Source organism: Diabrotica virgifera, chromosome 9, assembly GCF_917563875.1.
Source record: "Diabrotica virgifera virgifera chromosome 9, PGI_DIABVI_V3a".
NCBI classification, from domain to species: domain Eukaryota; kingdom Metazoa; phylum Arthropoda; class Insecta; order Coleoptera; family Chrysomelidae; genus Diabrotica; species Diabrotica virgifera.
In genome coordinates this window covers 200,880,390-200,898,245 of record NC_065451.1, presented here as the reverse complement: position 1 = coordinate 200,898,245, position 17,856 = coordinate 200,880,390, and the positions used below count along the sequence as shown (strand labels likewise).

The window sequence follows — 17,856 nt, the reverse complement described above, 5'->3', positions numbered from 1 at the left end:
TCAGTTTTTCCATCCGATGTTTAGTTCGCGAAATATTCGACCGTTCCCCTACTTTTGGGACACGGTTGCATCATAAATCTTAGAACAAGAAGAGCTTTTTATGAAGAATAACTTTTATTTGTCAAATTAAAAATAAAAGAGTTATAAATGAAAATGTTCTTGGTATCCATAATTTGAGAAAAATCTTCAAATATTTTTTTCTATTAGAAGGATGTACACAGACACGATACTGGCTAGTGATTTTAGTCAATAATTTTGCCAATTCGACAAAAAAATAATTTCTAAATACAGTGGAACCCCGATAAGTCGGCCCCCGATAACCCGGACCGATTTTCATCAGATAAACTTTTTGATTTTCAATATTTTGTATTTTTCAATTTAATTGTGGCCTATTTCCAATCAAAATAGTTAATTATCAGACAAACCTTTCAACAATAAAAATGTATGTAATATAATATTTGAGAGATAATGTGTACTTATGTGTGTAATTTGAACTATACGATATTAAAAATGACTCATAGCACACGCCGCAGAAACAACAGCCACCTGTCTGTAGTATCTATTCCTTTTTATTTCAAACTGTCAGCATTGTTTAGGAAAGACTATTTAAAAAATTCTTTTATAAACAATGGTCTTTAGTATTGTGTGTCTTGTATTGTTCGCTTCCATTTGCTTACGTTTGGGTTTGGTTTTTTTTAGTAATTTTAATGAGTAGGTAATACTGTGCATATTTATAAATATATTTCATGTTATTTCAATTCTAACGGAGTTTATCTGTAAGTATACCGTATTTTATTAATTTTTACCATATTCTCCGGCTATCTCGGATTTTCGATAACCCGGATCGGTCGCGGTCCCGATTAATCCGAGTTATCGAGGTTCCACTGTAGTTAATAATTATTACTAAATAATTAGTAATTTTGTCAATTTCGGCAAAATTCTCAAAAAACAAAAAAATTACCTTCTACAATCACTAGCCAGTTGTGTCGAGTTTAGGGAACGACTAGGTATACATAATATTTATTTTATAGCAAATGGAACAGTCCATTTATCATAAAGGGGAGGCCGTATTTATACTGGTATAAACCTTTTTAAAACTGTTAATAAATTATTGTTTTTAAAATATTTATACTCAAATTGTATTTTTGAACATCTTATTTATTTTATACATATAATAATTAAATTCACTATCAAATGTCATTGATGTTTTATTAATACTTATTTATAAAATTTAGTTTGACATTCACGAAGTGTCAAACTCAAATGTAAATAACCTATGCTTGGCAAATCGAGATTTAAAAAAAAGTAGCCTACTTCCTAATCAACTATTTGAGCTGACGTTTAGTGCGTCTGTAGGAGATAACCGAATTGTGACGTCACATTTTAGACTTTGAGGTCGATTATCTCGAAGACGGTTAGATATATCGAAATGCCGTTTTCAGATGTGGATTCAGAAGGCAAAACTACATAAGAATCAATCGATACACCTGCTCTCAGTATTGCAGGAGCGGCAACGCAATAACACACAGACTTTTGCAAATTTATAAACGAAAAGTTTTCGTTGAAAAACTAAGTTTTCAATCAAATAGCATATAAAACAACATCCAAAGATGTTACTCTACATCCTACCAGACTGAAAACAATGGGAATCTTCTCTGGTAACACCTCCAAGGCTTCTACAATTTGCAAGCCATAACGGATGCTGAGACTAAGGAAGATGAGGGAATTTTACAATTTATAATTCACGTTCCATATGCTCAGCGCGGTAAAATTCCAACGAGAACGGTTCCCTTCGTACTCCAATCAGAGTAAACATGTGAATCAAAAATGAATAACCATTTTCAATTTCGTTGCAACACGAAACTACAGCCGCATCATTATTCCAGTTCAATCAGTGCAGAGAGTGCAGCAAGCACATCAAATAAATGGTAAACCGGTAACGATTAATTTCATTTAAGGTGTTAAAGTAAGGAGGATTTTCACGATTTCTTTTTACCAAAAAATAGGCCAACTGGACAAAAGTAAATCTTTTTTTTTAAACACTTTAAAAAAAAGTTTTAATGGATGTTCCTCGAAAAGTGCTTCATTTTTTGGTTATTTCACGATAAAATATTTGATTTGGAATTTGACGAATAAGAACGTCTTTTTCATGAGCTACAAATTAGCTTTTGCGCTTTTACTGGTTCTACAGAGTCTTTAGTATGTACAGACTTTACGAATATACCATTTTTCTCGTTTTATATGCTACATTTTTTCTAAAAATATATTTTCGATAAATCTCATGAGCTACAACTTTGCTTTTATTGGGTCTATAGACTAAAAATACACAATTTTTCGTTTTTTTATTTGCTAAATTTTGGTAAGTTTTCGATAAAATACTTACTTTTGGAGTTATGTTCTGTTTTTTTTTTGTTGAAAAATAAACATTTTATCTCACAAATAACTCGAAAAGTATTGACATAGTTAAAAAAACTCTACCTATAGAACAAAAGTTGCATAGGATTCGTCAATTTATTCATTTCCGGGCTTATTTTAAACGTTTGTATTTTCACACCGGAGAAGAGGTGACTTTCACCTCCCAACTAAAAGCAACCAACGCCTACGGTACCAATCCAACTTGAAAGTGGAGAAAATCAATTACTGGGGTATTAGAATTAACGCAAATAATTTACTATGTACCTATATCAAAATGTATTTTATGTACATACACACCCAAACTTATATGGAATCACCTGATTTCCCATATATCAAAGTTTATCCGACTAGACGCCCTTAAGCTATTAACAAATTTTCAGCTTGCTATTAATCAACTTTTTTTCATACGCGGGATCCAGACCTATTGTGTATTGACAGCGAAAATGATGAGACTGTTTTAGATATAAATCAAGTAGTATTTGATTTGCAGGCTTATTTTACTGCTGAAAAAGCCAATGGAGCAGGAGCGTCATTTGAAATTTTAATAGGGGGGGCAAGCATTATATATACAATACATTTATAATATGCAAACATAATACAAAATTGATCTATTTTTTGTAAATTTCAGTAATTTTTAGGGTTAGGGGGGGGCAAATGCCCCCCTGCCCCCTATCAAATGACGCCCCTGCAATGGAGGTCTTTTGCGACCAGTTCAATTCGTATTGTGTACTAAAAAGTCAGTTTTAAAAACAGAACAAGTGTAAATAGAGAAGGAGAGGTTGCACAATATAAACCTAAACCTAGACCACGCCCTAAGACTAAAGATCTTCCTGAGGGTTGTACGTTTGAAATTCGAGACATTTTTTATAAAATGCGTGAAAAGAACAACTCAACTTTGAGGAAAAACAGCAATATTTGACATAAAACATATTTATTTCTAAAACAACTACCCCACATAAAAATAATTAACTACAATAATAGAATATTTTTATTTCATTGGAAATTAATGATATATTTCGAAATATTATTTTGCACATGAAATGCAAATAAGAAGAGATTGTTCCTCACAAATAAATAATTAGAATACCCAGAGGAAACTCAACTTTAAAGGAAAAGAAGCAATATGCCTAAATAAAAGAAGAAGAAAAGAGAATAACAACTTCTTAAGAAAACCGATGGGCCAAACACGATGGTACGTAACATAAAAAACAATTAGTAAAAAAAAATAAAGACCTTCATGAACGTAATCAAAAATTTTGCACCTTAAATACAGAATAAGTAACATTATAAAAAAGTTTAAGTCTGTAAATAAATAACCTCATTTTTTGAACCTAAGCGAAGGATTTTGGATCAAAATTAATCTTTAAACATTTAATATTTCTTAAAAACAACTTACCTTTATTCTTCCCATCTAATTTAGTTATTAAATTCACAAAATATTCAATATTTTATCAATCTTCCCCCTATCAACTCACGAAGATATCTACTCTACAGTGGAAGAACTAAGTACCTGGTCAAATATTATTTACGGATTAAAAAGTACTGTTATCGGTATACTGTTTAATTTTAATAACAAAAGACTAAAAGACAGTGACTATCGTTTATGATTGCTTTCAGCTTTGTGCATCTTAAAATCAGCTATTTGAATCTGTACTTACAGGAAGTGTACTATCACTATAAATAATGTAAACTTTCTATTAATATCACACAATCATTTTTAAATTATTGCAAGTAATTACAACTTAAAATACAATTAAAATCAAATTAGTAAATATTAATGTACCGAAGTATACTAATATATTATTAGACCGGACAGTATCGTCGCCCCCGCTAGCGAAATTATTCCGATTTGATTTTTTTGCACGAACTTACTCAAAAAGAGGTCCTTATAACATATCCACAGGGTGCCGGAGGAGGTGCCGTGGTCTAAAAATTGTTTAAACAATTTTTTTAAACAAATTCACAAAAATAATTTCGAACAATTTTTTTTTAGATAATTTGGGTTTGGGCCATTCTGAGCAAAATAGGTCTCTTGTCATTTTTCTCTCAAATTGACTGTTGTCGAGTTATATGCGATTAAAAATTTTTAAAAATGCGAAAAAAGCCATTTTCAAGGCTTAATAACTCGATTAAAAATTATTATTATAAAATTCAAAAAGTGACCAAATCAATTTTCAAACCCCTTCTTCAAAGTTCTGAAGAGATTTTTGTCATTATTTTATTACAAAGCTGTTATTTTTAATTATTAACAATTAGCGCTATAGTCCAGGATGCATCGTCGCCCCCGTTAAAGTGAAATTATTCCGATTCGATTTTTTTGCACAAACTTACTCAAAAAGAGGTACTTATAACATATCCACAGGTTGCCGGGCGGTGCTATGGTAGAAAAATTGTTTAAACAATTTTTTTTAAACAAATTCACTAAAATAATTTTTTTACTTCGAGAAATGCTTTTTTTTAGATAGTTTTTGACATTCTGAGCAAAAAAGGTATCTTGTGGTTTGTCTCTAAAATTGATTGTTGTCGAGTTATAAGCGATTTAAAATTTGAAAAATGCGAAAATGGCCATGTAACTCGACAACAATCAATTTTAGAGAAAAATCACAAGAGACCTTTTTGTTCAGAATAACCCAAATTTTCCAAAAAAAAAATCGTTCGCAATGAAAAAATTATTTTTGTGAATTTGTTTAAAAAAAATTGTTTAAACAATTTTTGGACCACGGCACCGCCCGGCACCCTGTGGATGTGTTATAAGACCTCTTTTTGAGTAAGTTTGTGCAAGAAAATATAATCGAAATAGTTTCGCTAACGGGGGATAGGTACAGTTGGACTATAGCGCTAATTGTTAATAATTAAAAATAGCAGCTTTGTAATAAAATAATGACAAAAGTCTCTTCAGGACCTTGAAGAAGGGGTTTGAGACTTGATTTAGTTACATTTTGAATTTCAAAATAATAATTTTTAATCGAGTTATTAGGCCTTTAAAATAGCTATTTTCGCATTTTTCATCGCATATAACTCGACAACAATCAATGTTAGAGAAAAATGACAGGAGACCTTTTTTGCTCAGAATGACCCAAATTATCTAAAAAAAATTGTTCGAAATGAAAAAAATATTTTTGTGAATTTGTTTAAAAAAATTGTTTAAACAATTTTTCGACCACGGCACCGCCCGGCACCCTGTGGATATGTTATAAGGACCTCTTTTTGAGTAAGTTTGTGCAAAAAAAATCGAATCGGAATAATTTCGCTAGCGGGGGCGACGATACTGTCCGGTCTATATGTTTACCATTAATTAGCAATTATTTAACAAATATCATAATCAAATGAGTCAGAGGAATCGGTCACAAACAAACATATTAATGTTTGCGACCTGAACCTCTTCATTTAGCTGCTGAATTTCATATATTTTGTGAGCTGTTTGGGCCTGCATTACAGCCGCGCTTACTTGCTGGGACGAAATGAATTTATTGGATGTCCAGACTTGTTTTTGACTTCCCAGAGTGGAATTTTTTGATGTATTTTGTTGGGGTACTGCTGCTTGTCCCGATGATTTGTTAGGGGTTTTGCTTTGTTTTTGTTGTGTCACGTTGGCATATGTCAAAGTTGCTGTCAAAGGTGAGACAGCTCCACTGTTGCCAGATTGACTTTTCAAATGTCTTGAATTTTTATTTTTCTTGACAAACATATCAACTTTCTTCAGAATAGAAACAAAATAGAAACATAACAATTTTCTTCAGAATAGAAAGATTAGCATCAGAGATACGAAAAAATGTTTAAATATGAAATTGTAGGTTATTTAATTCCGAAGAACTTGGTTTGAAAAAATTTTATCTACGGTAAAAATTGAGTGAATCGTAAATGAGTACAATTGGTAAAACATTGATTTTTTCGATATAAAACTAACACTTTCGATAGCGAATAAATCGAAAACTATTAATTTTATCAAAAAAATGTATGCTTAGACTATTTTTTGCTTAGAATCAACGTTTTTATAAGTTTTGCGGCCAAAATATAATACAAATTTCTACCCCCGAGATGAGGTGGTAACCACCCCCATGGTAAAAGCGCCTTTCCGCATCATATAGATTTTGATCCTTGGACTATGCACTACTTGTTCTCAAATTTTCAAGCAAATCGATTCATTCTGTAAAAATTGCGAGGTGAAAAGCTTCAGTTCCTGTTATGTAATACATAGCATTGTGTATTTCTAACAACAAATAGACAAAAATATTTTGGCTGATGTAGGTAAATTTCTATGAAATGGACTTAAAAAATTAAAAATTTAAGAGATTATTTGGCCACGTCGGTATTATAAAGGTCATAAATTTGAGAGATAGAAATACCAGGCCATAAATTTAAGAAAATCTACATTATAATCGGTCTGGGAAATTTTGAAACTGGCCATTATTACAAGTGGCCGTTTTTGACAGGTGGCTGTTGACACAGGTTTTACTGCGTTTATGTTTAGGATCGCTGCCTGGGGATCGCCAGGGCACGTCTGGAGCCGGCGCTGGACGTGACAGCATGCGGGACATCGGTGGCAGGGTGTTGAGGAGGCGGGCCCCTGTCACACAAACAGCTACAGCCCAACAACAAGAACAACAACCACAAGCGAGCCAAACAACAGCAAGAGCTCCACTCGCTGAAGGTGCTGCGCTGGAACATCAGCCGGCGCTCACTCAAGCGGGACGACCGAGACTGCGCATGAAATGGACTGTGTGCATTAACGAAAGCATTTTGCGCTTCTATTATAAGGTGACAAACCTCGGTCAAGAAACGATCGGCTACAGACAACAGCTGTATGCCGAATTTTGCAGGGAATACCCAGATACTCAAGTATCGGAGCAAAGAGTATCAGATCAATACCGGGTAATCATAAGAAACAACCTTATCCCAGAGACTAGACGCAATACGATCAAAAGCGAAGTCGAACGGGAGATTAATAACCAAGAGCTAGTTTTAGATCAAGTCCCTAATGAAATCCTTGATGAGCAGATTCCTGAGATTACCATACCAGAAACTCAACCTGACAATACACAGCAGGAAAACAACGAGTTGTGCGATAGTCTAGAAAACAAAATGGCTCGTGCCGTACAGGAGTTTAATGGAACAAATCCACTTAGCAGACCACCGCTACCACGAATAAACTCTTGTAAGAAACTAGGTGCGCTGTTACAAATTGTGAACACTGAAGTCCTACCCAATTATGTCGTAGAAGCCCACACATTGGAATATCTGCATATGCTAATCTACTGTGCAGCAACAGCAATTGTCAATGTAATGGGAGTTAAGATCAGAACACGACGGGGTACTAATAACGGAAGGACTGGTAACAGAATTGCACCCTGGGAAAAAAGACTTCTCGGAAAAATTGAATTACTGCGTAGGGATATTGGTCAAGTCACAGAATATATAAGAGGTGTAACAAGTAGAAAAGTCATTAAGAGAGCTGAAGAAATAATGCGGAGCACTGCAAGACACTCGAGATACGATCCAGAAAATAACACAGCCCAACAGTGTCTGGATACATTAAAACAAAAACTCTCCGTCTATTCAGGACGATTAAGAATATTACGATGGTTATGTGTAGTAAATGTAGTGCTGAGGAGACTGAAACGTATGCTCACGCTAAATGCGATGAATGTAATGCCTTACTGTGTGTTAATTGCTCCAACTTATCGGCATCTGAACACAAAGGAGTCTGTTTGAAAAAAAGGTCACCATGTATCAGATACAGTTGTTGTGAGTGTCTAAAATCCATAAAAGGTGAAAATAAAGGGAAAACTAAGACATCATTAGTAGATCTAGAATCATCCCTTCTCAAAGCTATGCAAAAGGGATTTGATGATATAAGAGCCGAATTTAGCAGAAATGACAAAAATGATAAAATATTAAAACACATAGATACATTGAATAAAACAGTTGGCACAATGAAATCAGAAAATGTGAAAATAAAAGCAGTGGTGGACGACATGGCATCTAAAGTTGTAATGATTGACGAGTTTATGCAAAAGGAAAAATCTTCCATCAAAAGTGATGAACAAATTTTGTTGCCCAATAATCTACATGGAAATTCGTCATCCATAAAAAACAACATGCAGAATACTGATAACTGTGATGGAAAAAATAATGGCTATGAGATCACTTTGAGCCAAGTGCAACGAGCTGTTAACTCAGCCCTTGTGGTAGATGTGGATGAGACTTCCAATAGAAGTAATTCAAGAATGGTACAGTCAGAACTTATTGGTGTGCAGCAAAATATAGAAAATATGGAGGAAAACGCAAACATTCAGCTCAGCGGGGTCCCTAATAAGAAGTGGTATTATTTAGGGCAGGTTTCAAGTAATGTTACAAACCAAGCAGTCATAAAATATATTAAAGAAAAAGCCAAGATAGCTGACAATGAAACCGTTATTGTGAGTCAACTCTCAACAAAAGGAAACACCAAGTCTTTCAAAGTTGGTATTGAAAGCAAATATAGTACGGAATTAGAGACTGAAGACTTCTGGCCTCCGTTTATAAATTGTAAGAATTTTGTTTTCCGTAGACCAAATTTGCAAAACTCAGACAATCATTATAACAACAATGGTAGTTTTGGAAATCGTAGAAATTTTTTCATGAGGAATCGAGGGAGAAACTGGAGACAATAGATCAATGTCATATTATCTACCTCAATGCTCAAAGCTTGATTGCCCACAAAGATGAAATAACTGCTCAAATACTTAGTAAACAACCATATATCCTAGCTCTATCAGAAACAAGAACTACTGTGGATATGGATGATGATGAGATCAATGTACCTGGCTATTCCTGTGTTCGATGTGATGCCCCTAACCGCTATACAGGAGGAGTGATAATGTTTATAAGAAATGATACAATTTATGAAAATGGATGTATTTATTCTGAAGATAGTAATTGTTGGTGTGCTTTTATACATGTGAAAATTAATAGCGTAAGTTTGTCGATCGGTTGTCTATATAGGTCACCTAATGGTAGTTTGGCAGCTTTCTTAAGTAAGTTGGAGGATATTATTGAAGAAAATATGACCATAAATAAAAAATGTATATTGGTAGGAGATTTTAACATAAATTATTTTAATAAAGATGAATTTTACTGTAAAAAACTAATAACTCTTATACAATCACTGGGGGTAGAGCAGGTGATCAAGGAAAGTACAAGAATTTGTGAAAAGTCGAGTACTCTTATTGATCTTGTCCTTACAAATACTAATAAGTTAGAATATAAAGTATTTTATACACCAAAGATCACTGATCACTTAATTATAGGTATTAGGCTAGAGAATATTGATAGTGTAAATAGTAATAAGAAAAAAATTTTAACTAGGTGTTTAAGTGATCAGGCATTTTATGAATTAAATATTGAGATTATAAACTGTGATTGGAATTACGACTCTACTGATGTTAATGTGATATATAGTGATTTATATGATAAATGTAAAGCTGTGATAGAAAATAAGTATCCTATAAGACAAATAACCTGTAAGAATGAAAATGTTCCTTGGTATGATAATGATGTTAGGGCAAAGGCATTTGAGCGTGATAGGGTATATAAAAATTATGTAAACTATAGTAATGGTGGTAATAGTATAAATTTATGGAACGAATATAAGATGAAGAGAAATGTAGTTGTAAACTTGCTAAAGCAAAAAAAAGTTAAATATTATGAAAGTATGATTGATAACAATAAAAATGATTCAAAGGAAATGTGGAAATGCTTAAAGAAATTAATAAAAAATAAAGACCAATATATAAATTATAAACAAATTAACTTTGGAATGGATGAAAGTAGAGTGAATGCAAAGAATGAAAGGGAGGCTGCATGTTTGTTTAATACTTATTTTACAAAGAGTATTGAGGAGATAGTATCTAGCTTTACCAACTCTCATGAATGGTCTGATAATAGTTTACCTGAAGTTAAATTCTACATGAGTGAATTTCAGCCCTTAACAATATGTGAACTAAAACAAATAATATTTTCTTTAAAAACCTGCAAAAATTTAGATAATGTACTCAATTCACAATTTTTAAAGAAAACTTTTGAGACAACTGGCTATGCTGTTCTTAATTTTGTTAATTCTTCATTAAAGAATGGAAGCTTTCCTAAAAACTTAAAAATTAGCTCTATTACACCGGTCCCAAAAACCCAAGTGAAATCAGAAGTATCTGCATATCGACCAATCAATACACTGCCTTGTATAGAGAAGGTACTTGAAAAAGCCGTTTACAACCAAATAATTGAATACTTTAATAAAAATAATCTTTTTCTCGGCAATCAGTCTGGGTTTCGAAAGGGTCACTCATGTGAAACAGCAATACAACTTACCATCTCGAAGTGGAAACTACTTATTGATAACAATAAATTTGTAGTAGCTGTATTCTTAGACTTTAGAAGAGCTTTTGAAACTATAGACATAGATTTGTTAATTAAAAAATTGAGGTACTACGGTTTTAAACAAAGTGTTATAAAATGGTTTAACGAATATCTCACAAAAAGAACTCATTATGTGCAGTTAGGCCAAAGTAAATCAACAGAGCTACCTAATTGTTTTGGTGTACCACAAGGCAGTGTACTTGGAGCATTATTATTTATTATTTTCATCAATGATGTAAATTATGTTGAGGGTCTGGAATTTATTAGTCTTTTTGCAGATGACACATTAATTGTATGCAGTGGTGATGATATTGTGGAGGTTGTTAGAAGGATGCAGTGTTTGTTAAAAAGAATTGAGGTATTTTTGGATGCTAACAAGTTAAAACTTAATGCGAGTAAAACAAAGTCAATGATAGTCTCTAGCCGATATAAATTAAATAATATAAGTATGGAAAATTTGAAACTAAAAGTTAATAATGAATGCATCAAATGGGTCAATGAAATTAAATATCTTGGATTTCTACTGGATAGCACACTCTCTCTGAAACCTCATTTTCAATATATTTGCAAGAAAATATCTAAAAAATTATTTTTCTTTAATAGAATTAGCAAAGATCTATCATTATTTTCAAGGATCACTGTATTTAGAAGTATAATTCAGCCCCATTTTGACTACTGTTCAAGTGCTTTATATTTAGGTGATAAAGGATCAATTCAATCATTGCAAATTTTGTATAACAGAGGTATGAGAACAATTCTTCGATGCAATCGCTACACGCCAATTGAGATGATGTACTCTACTTTAGGTTGGTTTTCAGTTCAACAAAGGCTTTACTACCTTACTATGGTTTTCATTTTTAAATTAAAAAAAGGAATGCTGCCTGCATATTTTAATGAATATGTTACATTGAGGGGTCAAGTTCATTCATATACCATGAGAAATATTGAAGATTTTGATATTCAAAAAACTAATAAACATAGCACAATGACATCCCTGTTTTACAAATGTATGAATGAATTTAACCATCTTCCCCCCAGTGTTAAGAATGCACTGACAGTTCAAATTTTTAAAAAATTACTAAAGACATATATTTTACCTAGATAAAAAAATAATTTTTAATAAATCTGTATGTGTTGTATAATATTGCATGTATTGTATATTGTATTTAATTAAGCAAATTCATATTTAAATATTGTTAGTAGGATTTCTATTTCAATAAAGAATTTCAAAGAAGGTATAAAGATAGTAACAACCGAAAATGTGACAATGCACTTTTTGAGAACTCTGAGAAGGCGTTCTACCGAAAAATCAATTCCACCGTAGAAAGTGTCGACAGGTTTTACCCAAGCCAAGAAGAAATTCATGAGTTTTGGGGAAATCAACTTTCCACACCAGCTGCTCTTAACAACAATGCTGGCTGGATAGAAGATACTACGCACAACTGTCACCACTACGTCACTGCTAACTACGAACCATTCACGACTGAAGAAGTCTCAAATAACATCAAAGAGCTTCACAACTGGAAATCTCCTGGACCAGACAGAGTCCAGAACTTCTGGCTTAAGAAGTTTTGGAGCATTCATGAGTGCTTATCAACATTAATTAATCATGTTATTTCTAACCCGCAGGAAATACCATCATTTCTAACTCAGGGAACCACTTATTTAATACCGAAGGATCAAAATAACACCCAAGATCCAGCCAAGTACCGCCCAATTACTTGTCTTCCAACTTTGTATAAATTGGTCACATCCTGTATAACCCGGCGTATCTACCAACAATGTGCTCTAAACAATATCATAGAGCCTCAACAGAAAGGATGCGCTAAGGGTTCTATGGGTTGTAAAGAACAACTTATCATCGACTCAGTCATTTCTAACCAGGCATTCACCAAAAAAAGGAACCTCTTTACTGCCTTTATTGACTACAAAAAGGCCTTTGATTCAGTGCCGCATGAATGGCTTATAGATATATTAAGAATATACAAAGTTGATGATAACATAGTGACTTTTTTAAGGCATATAATGACAAGTTGGAAGACTAAAATTCACCTCCAAATACCTGGTGAAAACAATATCGAAACGGAAAATATCGCAATCAACCGGGGCCTGTTTCAAGGAGACTCGCGGAGTCCATTGTGGTTCTGTTTGGCTATGAACCCTCTATCACAGCTATTAAACTCCACTGACTCAGGTTTTAGCATTAAAAACAACAATACTGTAGTAGCGAAGCTTAATCATCTGTTGTATATGGATGATTTGAAATTAATGGCTTCTACTCGAGACAATCTAGAGCAGATGCTAAAAACAGTAGAAACATTCTCTAATGATATTAATATGCAGTTCGGCCTAGACAAGTGCCGTGTTTTGAATACAGTCAGAGGAAAGGTACAGCCCGGTGGATTCGATATGCAAAATGGCCAGAACATCGAGGCCATGGGTGAAAACGATATATACAAATATCTTGGAGTAAAGCAGGCGCGGAAAATTGACCATAAGCAAATGAAAACTGAAATAACTACCGAGTTTATACGAAGAATAAAACAGCTGCTTCGTTCACAGCTTAACAGTAAAAATTTGTTTAAGGCACTAAACACCTACGCTTGTTCCGCACTTAGCTATTCATTTGGTATTGCTAAGTGGACAAAAACAGATATAGAAAATCTTCAGCGAAAAGTACGAACACACCTCACAAAGGCACAAAAACACCATCCTAAAAGTGCAGTAGAAAGAACAACATTACCACGGAATCTGGGAGGAAGAGGACTTATGGATATAGGTGAGCAATTAGATAAACAAATTGCTAATTTAAGAACTTATTTTCAGATGCAAGCTGAGACATCTACTCTACATCAAGCTATTTGCGCAGTAGATGACACAACACCGATCAAACTGAGGGAACCAGAAATGCGCATAAACCACCTCACTAAAGACGAAAAACTGCGCACCTGGATGGGTAAACCTCTGCACGGGCGACATCCCAATGAGGTCAGCCAAGACTATGTCGACAATACAGCGTCGAACTATTGGTTGACATCAGGAAAGATGTTCCCTGAAACGGAGGGTTCATTACTGGCCATTCAGGATCAGGTTATACCAACCAGAAATTACCTGAAATATATTATCAAAGACCCTCAGGTTCAAAACGACAGATGCCGATATGGATGTCAAGCCCAAGAAACCATCCAACATCTTACAGGGGGCTGCCAGGCATTTGCTGCAACTGAATACAAGGAACGGCATGACGTAGTGGGAAAAATCCTTCATCAAGAGATAGCTATCAAGCTGGGACTTCTCCAAACAGATCATCTCCTGTATTATCAATACGTCCCTGAGAGTATGCTTGAGGATGGCAACTACAAGCTATACTGGGACCGCACTGTGCTCACAGACCAAACATTGGCAAATAATAGACCAGATCTCGTACTAGTTAATAAATTAACAAGACAGACAACACTAATTGATGTGGCGATACCTAACAATAATAATCTACGTAGTAAATTTACTGAAAAGATCGCCAAGTACAGAGATCTGGAAATTCAAATACGAAGGCAATGGAGAATGCAAAGTACCCAGACGATACCAATTATTATCTCTACTACTGGAGTCATTCCGAAGACCCTCCTCGAAAGCATAAAAAAGCTGGGTCTAAATGAACACCTTTATAAGACCATGCAGAAAGCTGTACTACTTGCGACGGCCAGATGCATACGAAAATTTCTGGGAGAAACTCCAGCATACCAAGTCACCTAGGGCTCGAAAACACGGAAAGAGTCCCACCAGAGCTCAATCCTTTTGATACCGTAGGTATCTAGGATGAGTCAATTTTCCCCTTAGAGGGAGTGTGAGCCGTATGGCTAAATCTGGATAATAATAATAATAAGAATAATAATGAAGTTAAGAAGTGATGTAAGAAGAGAATATTCTCGTTCTCACGAGAATATTCTCTTGACAGTTGCTGCGTCCTTAATCGTGCTAAGACGATACACAAAAATGAAAAATAAAAAATGGAAAATGTGGATACGGCTTTCCTAAGTAAATGCGAAACAATGAGTAATTTAACTATGGAAATAATGCTAGACAATTGTTTGTTTAAGAATTTTCCAAGAATGTCAAAAAGTGATTTTGAACTATTAACAATAAATTATGATAGGGCCAAGAATACCAATTTCAACAAGATTAGCAATTGTCATTTATATATATACTAAAAGTTTTAGTTAAATATATTTATTCAGGGTGCACTACTCTTCCATTTGTCTCATAGTTCCAGAGGGTCTAGGACGTTTCATCGCCGCCAGTTCGATGCCGATGCCGGCCGATTCATCGCCAGTCAATTAATCGCTATCTGATATATTTCCGAATTTTCGACAGTTACAATTATTAGTTATTTTTAGTATTAATTAGGAATTCTAGGAAATGCGAGATATGACGGCGATGAAATGGACTGACGATGAACCGGCGGCATCGAAACGGCCGGCGATGAACCGGCGGCATCGAAACGTCCCATTCCGGTTCCAGATGTATGCCAAGTTCCACAACTCTGGATGTACTGCATTAAACCTTATTGTGATTTCATTTGACCACGTATTCATCTTTTCTTTGTATATTTTGACAAAACCAAATTAAATTTCAACAGAGTACAGGAAATAAAGAAGAAATACAGAGCACCATGCAAAACTTTCCACAGCAGTTCGACTTTATCGGCAACGCATCAGGCACTGCAATAGTGTTCAAATATCAGTAAGATTTTGGCCACATGGCTCAGCCAAATGGCGATATTTTGGTTAGATGGCTGTAATGTTGTCAGGAACATACCAAAGAGGTCTGGATCCCGCGTATGAAAAAAAAGTTGATTAATAGCAAGCTGAAATTTTGTTAATAGCTTAAGGGTGTCTAGTCGGATAAACTTTGATATATAGGAACACTGGAACGGGGGCAGTTTTAATTGTGGAACAGGTTAAAAATTTGGAACGGTCAGACCACAAAAACGGCATACTTATTTTGTCCGACAGAACAGACTTAAACTCTCCGAACAGAGATTAAACTCTCATGCAAAAATCAGACTGCTATTTATCACCTGTCATAATTCCTGTCATTTGACATATTCTACATGTTCCACTCATTAAAACGCCCAATTGGTGATAAATAGCAGTCTGATTTTTGCATGAGAGTTTAATCTCTGTTCGGAGAGTATAAGTCTGTTCTGTCAAACAAAATACATGTGCTGTTTTCGTGGTCTGAGCGTTCCAAATTTTTAACCTGTTCCACAATTAAAACTTCCCCTATTCCAGTGTTCCCATATATCAAAGTTTGTCCAACTAGACACCCTTAAGCTATTAAAAAATTTTCAGCTTGCTATTAATCAACTTTTTTTTCATACGTGGGATCCAGAGCTAAAATATATATTTTTGGCAACATATTGCTTCAAAAAGTAGCCCGTCTAAATGCCCCTTTAGACATAGACCAATCCATGACTGAGCTGGCGACTCGTGAAAAACAAAATCCCACAACTTCTCATCAGTACATTGAAATGCAGAATGTAGATGACCAGAATGAGCTAATGATAGAAATAGATTCTGAACCTGAGGCCTCATGTTTTTCTGATTAAATCACCACATCCATTACTTGCATTATTTGTTGTTAAGAGGAAACTTTCATTTTTTTATCAAATAAATTTTATGTTCTCTGTTGTTTTTGTATTTTGTTTATATATAAAGAACACTGATTTCATGATTTTTGAACATTTTATGATTTTTAATACCCTATTTCATCTTCAACAATATCCCTAAGTGTGTCATAGGGTTCATTCTCAGAAAATTCTCAGAAAATTCTCCATAGCGAGAATATTCTCTGATTTTTCATTCTCGAGAATTTTCCAACAATCTTGGACACCAATGTAGCCTAGGTGTAGCACCACTGTAGCCCAGGTGTAGTGGAAAGTTTAGACCAGTGGTGAGCAACTTTTTGGTGGAACTTGTAAGAGTGTTGATATATGGAAAATTTTTAGGGGTGTAGTATACACTCCCATTATTTATAATAATTCTTCTTTTTACAATGAAAGAAGTCTGCAATGATAATTTAAAATGTATGAATTTTCCCTTCCCAACTGGACTATTTCGATAGGGACCATGAACCAAGATGAACATAAAATAATTTGGAACAGGGAGACAGAAAATTAAAGAATAAAAACTGCATAACATTATAGAAGGCTAAAAATAATCTATTGTCCAACCAATTTTATCAATACAAGTGTCAAAAATAAACCATGAAAATACTGAATATTTATAAACATATCGTTTGTATTAAAAGGGATACTTTCATTGACAAGGTCATATACTTGATAGGACCATTCACTGAAATTAACCCCCTTTTAATTTAAAATAACGGTTCAAAGTTATCATATTTTGCTCTTGATTTACTGTGAAGACAATAATAATGATAACAAATAATCACAACAAACAAAATTTAATAGTTATTAATAACAACAACAGTTCAATTTCCATGTCCTGTAAATAATAAGGTATGAAAATTGGTTTTCCATGTCAAGGTGTTCTATATAAAAATAAATAAAAACCAAATATGTACACAAGTAGCTCAATTTCTAGATCACATTTGAACACACCAATTCCCTCATAGCAACATTGGAGATAACTGTAGTGTACTTACTTTTTATTATCTAATAGTTGGTGTTTCAAAAGGATATAAATTGATTCACTAAGCACTTAATCTTAGATTGTTTAAACTGAAAACGTATTTTTTTACTACCATTTTCCATGGAAATGAGAAATTATTCATTCTCTTTTCTCTGTCGCAGTAAAAATCTTCTATTGCAATCAGAAAATCAGAAGTACCAACATTGCAGTAGGTAGATTTGTTTTTCCAACACTACTACCAACCTACAAATTATATATGTCAAAACCTATATAAAGAATCTACAAGCTATTTGGAATTTCACATTACAAATATATTCCAACAGAAATTTTAATAAGCTAGAAATTTGTAAATAAGCAAATTAAGCATCTGGTAGAGAGTTTTTTGATTATATTT

The 17,856-nt window shown here is 33.8% G+C and overlaps 1 protein-coding gene across 3 annotated transcripts in view; it reads right to left on the bottom strand.

Moving 5' to 3' along the window:
* The window catches only part of LOC114329288 (uncharacterized), a 157,637-nt gene extending 139,981 nt beyond the window's left edge, over positions 1-17,656 (bottom strand). For all 3 annotated transcript variants that reach the window (XM_050662080.1, XM_050662081.1, XM_050662082.1), the window contains exon 1: positions 17,476-17,656. The gene's annotated coding sequence lies outside the window, so the exon portion shown is untranslated. The remainder of the gene's footprint in view (positions 1-17,475) is intronic.
* Positions 17,657-17,856: the final 200 nt, after the last annotated feature.